At 35.2% G+C, this 9,789-nt stretch overlaps 1 pseudogene; it reads left to right on the top strand.

Annotated features, from left to right (window-relative positions):
• The first annotated feature begins 4,421 nt into the window (after positions 1-4,421).
• On the top strand, positions 4,422-8,100 carry LOC138899747 (uncharacterized; annotated as a pseudogene).
• The last annotated feature ends 1,689 nt before the right edge of the window (positions 8,101-9,789 follow it).

Genomic DNA, 9,789 nt, shown 5'->3' on the forward strand with positions numbered 1-9,789 from the left:
GCATTAGTTTTTAGAGTAATAAACTTTATCCTGTCAGAAAATTCACGACGTATAAAGAAAACATCAAAGGTGGAAAAAAGAGAACTCACACACCTCGCAAAAAATAATTATATTCGTCAGCAAAATATCCAAAAAATGATATATATTATATATTAATATACAAAATATATATATTTTATCGAGTATTATTTTTTAGAGAGATTATTGTAAGCATTTAAATTTTATCGGGTTTAATCCATAAAATGATTTGGACCATATTAAAATTCAAGACATTAGTCCAAACAAATATTGTGGCTAGTAAGTCGGGCTAATTATTTAAATCTAATATATGTGTTGGGCTAGTCCATTTAATTGGACTATAAATCAAATAATAAGTCCATTACAGTAGCCCAAAGTCCAAATGACTATTAGCCCATCTTAAAGCCCAGGTTCATGCAACGTGTCAAGTATGTGGCAATCCAAGTCAAAAGAACGAGCCAACAAAATCATGCCACGTGTCCAGTGATGTGGCAATCCAAGACAAATAAATTATCCAATTAAATCATGCCATGTGTCAAGAAAGGGTGGCATACCAGGTCAAATCAACAACCAATAGAGTTGTGCCAAGTGTATAGATGGTATTGGTCAGTTCAAACGAACCAATCAAATCGCAAAGTCACACCACTCCCTACAACTATAAATAGAGGTTTTCATAAAGCTAGTAGACACCAGAAGTGATAACAAGAAGCAAGCACAGAGCTCGTGGATCAAACACCGTAAAATTCTCTACAAGTTCAAGCACTCAAGCTACAAGTTCAAGTTCAAGTTCAAGAACGAAGCCAAATCAAATACCAAGGCGTTCGAGATCAAATTACTTGTTCGTGATCAAATCCAAATTCAAGCTCGGGAAGGAGATTCAAGACCAAGTTTTACAAGTCCTTGAATCAAAATCAAAATCAAGCTCATCAAGATAGTTTATATTCTTGAATAATCAGAGGAATACCATAGAGATTATAACACTTTCATTTATTGAGATCAAATACTACATTTGTTATGCAATTTTCTAGTCTTGATTATTTATTTTTCTCAACATGAAAATTTGTTGTTACAATTATATTGTATAGTTTTTTCAACAACAAAAAAAAACATTGGAACTTGTAGCCAATTTACTAGTTTGTCTCTCAAACCTCTCACTCCAACCCCTCTTTCTTTGTAATTTGTGATAACCGGAATTCACTTATTCGACTAGTTCAGATTTATATTGCATAAATTTTTTTAAGGAGGAAACACTTTCATCCAAAATTTTCTATTTTAAGATCTCGAACTCAAAATTGCTAGTTAAGGTTTTAAGAATGAAAATATATTATTCATTCTATTACATAGCTTTATTCTATTACTCATTATTAATAATAGTAGTTCCTCTCCTCTATTCATGGTTCGACAAATAAGATTAAAAACTCTTCCTTCGTCTAGAAAAGTATTGTTAATGGATGAAAAATTTGCAATAAAGGCATCAAATCCCCGGTACCAAGTCCAATATGAATAGTTGGTACTCAAATTGGATACCCAACTCCCCACCCCTAAGAAATTCCATTGAAGGCCCCATGGACAATGCATGTAGTAGCCTTACCATTAGCGATATTTGGGTCAATAACAGGTGGGATCTTGGGAAAATCCCTTTCAAACTCTCTCCCCCCATAAGTAACAACATTCTGTCCAAATATACCAGGAAACGCATCAAAGATACTCCTACATGGGCTCTAACCTGCGACGGTAAGTTTACGTCCAAAAGTTATTATAACCTTGTTCATCAAGTTGATTATAAATGCCACACACTATAACTGGATATGGGAGCTTCACTGCCCAAACAAGATAAAGTTCTTCCCGTGGAAATGTCTTCACAATAAGCTTCCTTGTCGATCTTACCTCCACTATATTGGTATTAATATAGAACCCAAATGTCCTATTTGTAAAAAAGAGAATGAATTAATTGACCATATATTTATGAGATGTAATGCAACACTCCACTTCTGGCTATAGTAGGCTATAACATTCACTCACGAGTTGACACAACACATTGGCTCACTTATGTAAAAGACCTGGATGCACCCAGACTATCTCCTAACATATCATGAGATGAACCATACACATTTGCTCTATGGAACATTTGGCTCAACCATCATAAGAATAATCATGATAACACCTCCTTTAATTTTTGTAACACTCCAAAGTTTTAACTAATATTTGCATTCTAGATTGAGCATCTTTATAATGAAGATATATTTTACGTCGTACTTCCTAAACGTGAATTTGATAATATATAAAAAGAATCTTACTTTAGGTTGTGCTAATATTGACAATGAAATTCCATGGTGTTGCTATGTGTAACACTTAATATTATTTTGATGAATTGCTATTAAATACATTAGATATTTAAGGTTTGGACTGCCACCTTTTTTGTATTTATCCAAAGAAGAAAAGTTGGACTGATATTTTATTTTTTTTGTCTTCAATTTATATCGTTGTATTCGTGTTAGATCAAGTATTGTAAGATATTCGCTAAATCGCCCACTCGTACGGTTTTGCTTGACCATTTTGCATTCTTGTTGGAACTTTGTCCTTCTTGTGGAAGTGACTTTGTCACTCATCTTGGCATGCCTCTTGATTCGGATCTTTTGCCATCTTGACTTTGGATTTGTAGTTCGTCTTAAATTATGGAACTTGTCCGTGTTAAGTACGAACTAGGAAGTCATTTTTAATATGGTTCTTGATGCTCTTGACTATAGGGTTTTGACCCTACTTGATTTGGGGCTTTGGTCTACCTTGATATCTGATTATGCTTAGTGTGATGGCATGACGTACATATTGGGCGAAAAATGGATATTTGGCAAACTCTCTTGGATTGATAATATACCCTTTCTCGACTCTTGAATCTTGAACATTGTTATTGATATTTGAAAATACTTCAAGGTTCGATATTCGATAATTTTGATATATCTGTTCACTTATTTTAAATTATATTTAATTTGAGCTACCTATGACTGAAATGGGGAATTGGAGAATTTGAGCTACCTACGGGATGAGATTTGAAGATGGCCTTATGAAGTAGTCTTTTTTGGGAGCACTTATGGAGATCACATTTGCATATGCACCTAGATTTTGTATAGTTTTGGGACGTGTACATGATCTATATGTCATATTCATGTATGTTATTTTGGAGGCTTGTTGGATCTTAAGACCAAAATCTCGTAACTTGAATTTGGTAACTTATTTTATTGTTTTAGGGTGTGTTAATAACTCAAGTCTTGTAATATGCTGAATTTACACTTTGTCTTGTAAAAATGTACAAAAGAGAAGACTAGTTTTATTTATTATTTACTCGCTAGTTTAAAATTTATGTACAATATGAACATGTAATGATGTTAAACGAAAAGTATAATTTTGTTAGGAAGGTGCTTAACTTGTTGATTATTCAAGAAGGGTTATATCACCTTATGTTGATATTTTGACATGGTATACAAAAATATTGCACTTTGAATCTTTATCGCATGGGCCTATTTCCGCTACTAAATTATTCTGAATGTCTTTTTGGATTAATATCTTCTTAATGTTGTACGTAGTAAATTAGATTTGTTTCGTAAGTAGCACCCTCCCAAAGGGGGTTGCTACAAATTTTGGTATCAGAGCCTAGGTTTGTGATTCTAGGATTTTTGTTGTAATCGTACATAGTATTTGTTGTTATTTCCTTTCTTGAAAAAGACTCGGAGATTATAAATTTTTGCATACTTGCTTAATGTAATTTGTTGTATTCCTTGTGCATATGCATCATGTACATATCCCTAATACAGTGTGATCTTATCTTCTATAAGAATTTTAATATGGCCTCCTCTTCGAATAAAGCTACTAAATTCATTGATGAAAGTCAGGCCCATTATAATGCTCCACCTCACCTCCAGGAAGGAGATGATGAATCCTTACCTAACCTAAATCATCATCGTGTTAGTGAAAATGAAGTAGGCAGTAACCCAAGAGCAATGGGTCATAGTACTCCTATTATGACTCCTCCATTTCAGCAGATGGCTGATTTTTTTCGTCACTTGGCTGGGACAATGTCAGAACATAGTGAAATGGATTTTGAGAAAAAGAGAAATGGGTGGAGTTGAATTTGAAGGCACTACTGATCCCACGGTAGCTGAACAATGGCTCGGGCGCATGGGCAGGGTCTTTGAACAACTAAAGTGTACTAATATTGCCAAATTTAAGTATGTTATCTCTCTTTTACAAAAGGATGCCTATGATTGGTGGGTAAGTGTGCCAAATGCAAAAGCAAAACCTCCGGTGCTTACTTGGGATGACTTCGTGAAAGCATTTCGTGCAAAATATGTCCCCTTATCTATTGTGATGCTAAGAAAAAAGAGTTTTTGAATTTAAGACAAGAGAGTATGTCTATTGCAGAGTATCAACAAAAAATTCTCATGCTTTCTCGCTATGCTGGAGGTATTATTGATGATGAAAGAGACAAGTGTAGAAGATTTGAAGAAGGTTTGAATGGTACAATCTAAAAATCTGTGGCAATCTTGCAACTTGAGGATTTTTTCAAGCTAGTTTCAGCTACTCTTACTTGGGAAAGAATTGACAAGGAAGAAGCTAGTAGGAGAGAAAACAAGTTTAGGAAGGGTAATTCAGATTATGGCGATCCATCCAAGAAGGAAAAGTTTGACTATTCCAAGACTGAAAGTGCACAGAAGTCATCATATCATAAGCATAATAAGCCAAATTTCTCTACTGCTAGTACTCCAAGTTATGGCCAAGGCAAAACTTATACACCTACTCGTGCACAGTGCAGGAAGAATCACTATGGTGCATGAAGAAGAGCTTCTGGTGCTTGTTTTAATTATGGAGGTCTGGATCATAAAGTGAAGGATTGTCCTAATCCTAATCCTCTTTCTTCTACACATATAGAGGGCTCAGTTCAAAAGCCTGTCCCTATTCGTTCTCAAGTTAATAGCGGTGCAAGACCTAGAAATATGCAAGCAGCAGGTTCAGGTGGAGCTAATCAGGGTAGTGGGTTGAGAGCTACTGAACGAGTCTATGCTATGAGACAGAAGAATGACCAAGATGGCCCGGATGTGGTTGTTGGTAAATTTTACTTATTTTGAATATATGTTATTACATTATTTGATCATGGATCTTCGTACTCTTATGTTTCCTCATCACTTGCAATTCCTGATACTGTTAAATCTGTGAGACTTGACTTTGATGTGCTTGTCACGAGTCCATTGGGGCATCAGCCTGTTGTTGACAGGATTTACCAAGATTGTTCAGTCATGATTCAAAATCTAGTCTTCACTGCAGACTTGCTTGAAATTCCCTTCCAAGACTATGATGTTATTGTTGGTATGGATTGGCTTCGTAGGCACCATGCATTGATTGATTGTAGGTTGAAGCAAGTGACTTTTAAAACTCTTGCATATTCACACATAGTAGTTCAAGGAGAAAGATCATTGACATCTAATATTATTTATGCGATCTTGGCAAGGAAGATGATTCGTCAAGGTTGTGATGCCTATCTTGCTCATATAGTCGATATACGATTGGGGAGTCCAAGTCTTGAGGACATACCAACCGTGTGCGACTTTCCTGATGTATTTCCTGATGATCTTCCCGGGTTGCCTCCAGAAAGGGAGATTGAATTTCCTATAGAGCTTGTCCCTGGAACTACTCCTATTTCTATCGCTTCTTATAGAATGGCTCCAATTGAATTAGAAGAGATAAAGGCTCAATTGCAAGAACTTCTTGAGAAAGGTTTTATCCGTCCCATTATTTCGCCTTGGGGAGCTCCTGTTTTATTTGTGAAAAAGAAAGATGGCACTTTTAGGCTTTTCATTGATTACTGACAATCGAATAAGGTAACAATCAAGAACATATATCCAATGCCTAGAATCGATAACTTGTTTGACCAACTGAAGGATGCCAGCTTGTTCTTAAAAATTGACTTGAGGTCTGGATATTATCAGTTGTGAGTGAGGGAGCAAGATGTTCCTAAAACTAGTTTTAGGACCAGGTATGGCCATTATGAATTTTTGGTAATGCTATTTGGTTTGACAAATGCTCATGCTGTATTTATGGATCTAATGAACCGTGTATTCAAGCCTTACCTTGATCAATTTGTGATGGTCTTTATTGATGACATTTTAGTCTATTCCAAGAATAGAGAAGATCATGATAAACATCTCCAGATTGTCATGCAAATTTTGAAGAGGGGCAACTCTACGCGAAGCTTTCCAAATGTGAATTTTGCTGAGTGAAGTGACTTTTTTGGGGCATATTGTATCATCTAAAGGTGTGAAGGTTGATCCTAGTAATATTCAAGCTATTGTTGATTGGAACCCCCCTAAAAATCCAACTAAGATCAGAAGTTTCTTGGGTTTAGCAGGATACTATAGGAGGTTCGTGAAGGGCTTCTCTATTATAGCTTCTCTTTTGACCAAACTTTTGGGGAAAGACGCCAAGTTTGTGTGGGATGACAAGTGTCAAAAGAGCTTTGAAAATCGCAAATCCTTATTGACACAAGCTCCAATACTTTCTTTGCCAGCTGAAGGGAAAGATTATGTGATATACAGTGATGCATCTCACCAAGGATTGGGGTTGTGTTTTGATGCAAGAAGGGAAAGTAATTGCTTATACCTCTCGAAAGTTGAAATCGCATGAGTTGAATTATCCCACTCACGATCTTGAACTTGCTGCCATTGTTTTTGCCTTAAAAATTTGGAGGCATTACTTGTACGGGGAGAAGTGTCATATATTTACTGATCATAAGAGTTTGAAGTACTTGGGTACACAAAAAGAGTTAAACTTGAGACAACGTAGATGGCTTGAACTCATCAAATATTATGATTGCACGGTTGATTATCATCCTGGTAAAGCCAATATGGTTGCAGATGCATTGAGTCGCAATTCCCTAGCAAGTTTAACTCTAAGTCCTTTGTCATTGCTTCTTGAATTAAGAGCCATGAGTTCTTGTCTTTAATTTAATTCTAATGGTTCTATCATTGCTAATTTGCAAGTCAAGCCAATCTTACTTGAGCAAATCCAAGAAGCGCAGAAGTTAGATGAGAAGCTTGTGAAACGGGTTGAAGAAGTCCAAATGGAAGAGAATCAGATTTTACATTGAAGAAAGATGGTACCTTATTTTATAAAAATAGGTTGTATGTACTTAATGACGATAAATTGAGGAAGGAGATCTTGATTGAAGCACATAGTTCACCTTATGCAATGTATCCTGGAGGTACTAAAATGTACCAGACCATCAATGAGCACTACTGGTGGACTGGTATGAAGAAAGACATTGCAGAATTCATTTCTAAATGCTTGGTTTGTCAAAAACTAAAAGCTGAACATCAAGTCCCAGCTGGTCTACTGCAACCCTTGTCAATACCTAAGTGAAAATGGGAAAGGATAACGATGGACTTTGTTTCTGGACTTCCACACACTCAAAGGAATCATGATGCGATTTGGGTCATTGTAGATAGACTAACTAAGAGTGCTCATTTCTTGGCAATCAGAATGGACTACTCACTGGAACATTTGGCAGAATTATACATTAATGAGATTGTGAGGCTGCATGGAATCTCTGTTTCTATTGTGTCTGATAGAGATTCAAGGTTTACATTTAGATTTTGGTCTAGATTGCAAGAAGCTTTGGGTTCCAGGTTGAATTTTAGTACTGCTTTCCATCCACAAATAGATGGCCGGTCTGAGAGGGTAATACAAATCTTGGAGGATATGCTTCGAGCCTACATTATTGAGTTTGAGGGTAGTTGAGACAAATACTTAGCCGTGATAGAATTTTCTTACAATAATAGCTACCAATCAAGTATAGGCATACCTCCTTATGAAGCTTTATATGGGAGAAAATATAGAACGCCTCTTTGTTGGAATGAGGTTGGTGAAAGAAAATTGGTGGGTCCTGAGATTGTATAACAAATTGAAGATAAGGTAAAAATCATCATGGATCGCTTAAAAATTGCTTCAGATATACAAAAGTCTTATGCTGATCTTAAGAGGCATGATATTGAGTATCAAGCGGGTGATAAGGTATTCTTAAATGTTTCTCCATAGAAGAAGTATATGAGATTTGGCCAAAAAGGTAAACTTAGTCCTCGATTCATTGGACCTTATGAAGTGCTTGAGAGAGTTGGCCCGATTGCTTATAAACTATCTCCTGCACCAGAGTTAGACAAGATCCACAACGTCTTCCATGTTTCTATGCTTAGAAAATACCGCTCAGATCCATCTCATATTCTTCCTATTGAATCTATTGAGGTCAATCCTGATTTGACATATAGAGAAGAACCAATCCAAATCTTAGCGCGTGAGATAAAAGAGCTTAGAAATAAGAGAATTCCCTTAGTAAAGGTTATTTGGAGAAATCATTCTGGCAAGAAAGCTACTTGGGAGCGAGAAGAGGATATGCGAGTTCAATATCCACACTTGTTTCGGGACTAGTATAAGGTAAATTTCGGGACGAAATTTATCTAAGGGGGAGAGAGTTGTAACACCCCAAAGTTTTAACTAATATTTGCATTCTCGATTGAGCATCTTTTATAATGAAGATATATTTTACGTCGTACTTCCTAAACGTGAATTTGACAATATATATATATATATATATATATATATATATATATATATATATATATATATATATATATATATATATATATATATATATATAAACTTACTTTAGGTTATGCTAATATTGATAAAGAAGTTCCGTGGTGTTGCTATGTGTAACACTTAATATTATTTTGATGAATTGCTATTAAATACATTAGATATTTAAGGTTTTGGACTGTCACCCTTTTTGTATTTATCCAAAGAAGAAAAGTTGGCATCCACCTTTTGTTCATCCTCATCTATCCTTAAGGACCTCCTCTCATAGTTCATTCTTTCATGCCAAAGAAAACCCCTACCCTCTCCCCTTCTTATCACTGAAATACTTCATGATAACCATCAGAAAGTTTCACTAAACCAACCAGCAAAACTCGTTCTTGGTGAAACTCAAGTTGCTTCTCTCTTTTGTGGTAAGTTACTAAACTCATTTTTACACTAGACAGCTATTAGTGTTTTCTTCGTATTTTCTTGTACAGGGATCTGTTTTAAGTGATCCAAGCTTTTCTGAAAAGATATTTCATAGATCTATAAATTTTATTCAGGCACCAAAACATGATTTGTCTTTTATTTATCCGAAAATGGATGATGAAGTACATGATAGGTGCTGCCCAGATTTTCTATTTTACAAACTCTCCCTGTACTACTATTAGTAATATATTAGCATAATATTTTGTACAAAACTGATATAGGTGTGATTCAAGATTTTCTGAAATGGCAAGACATATATCTACAACTGTAATGAAAACCACACAATCTAGCTTGTCCATTTTTATTTTCAAAACTGAGTCACAACACAAGACAGTGATACTGTCCAGAATTTCTGTTTAATTTTGTTTAGGTAATTTGTACCAATATTTAGTTTGACATGTTAAATCACTGAACCTATATAGATATTTGATTATATATTTAAGGTATATATAACCTTGTAAAATCTAAGGGGAAGTGTTTGAGGAAGTGGACGGATTTAGTTTGTCTATGGCGTAGACGATTCGAACGTCCTCAAGTTGTGGTTAAACTGTTTTGTGGTAAAACACCAAGGTTTGTGTATAAACTTTGTACTCTTTTTACTTGCTGAAATATTTTGAAATAATCTGATATTTTATTTTTCTTGTCTTCCATTTATATCGTTGTATT

Source organism: Nicotiana tomentosiformis, chromosome 10, assembly GCF_000390325.3.
Source record: "Nicotiana tomentosiformis chromosome 10, ASM39032v3, whole genome shotgun sequence".
In the NCBI taxonomy this organism is placed as follows: Eukaryota; Viridiplantae; Streptophyta; class Magnoliopsida; order Solanales; family Solanaceae; genus Nicotiana; species Nicotiana tomentosiformis.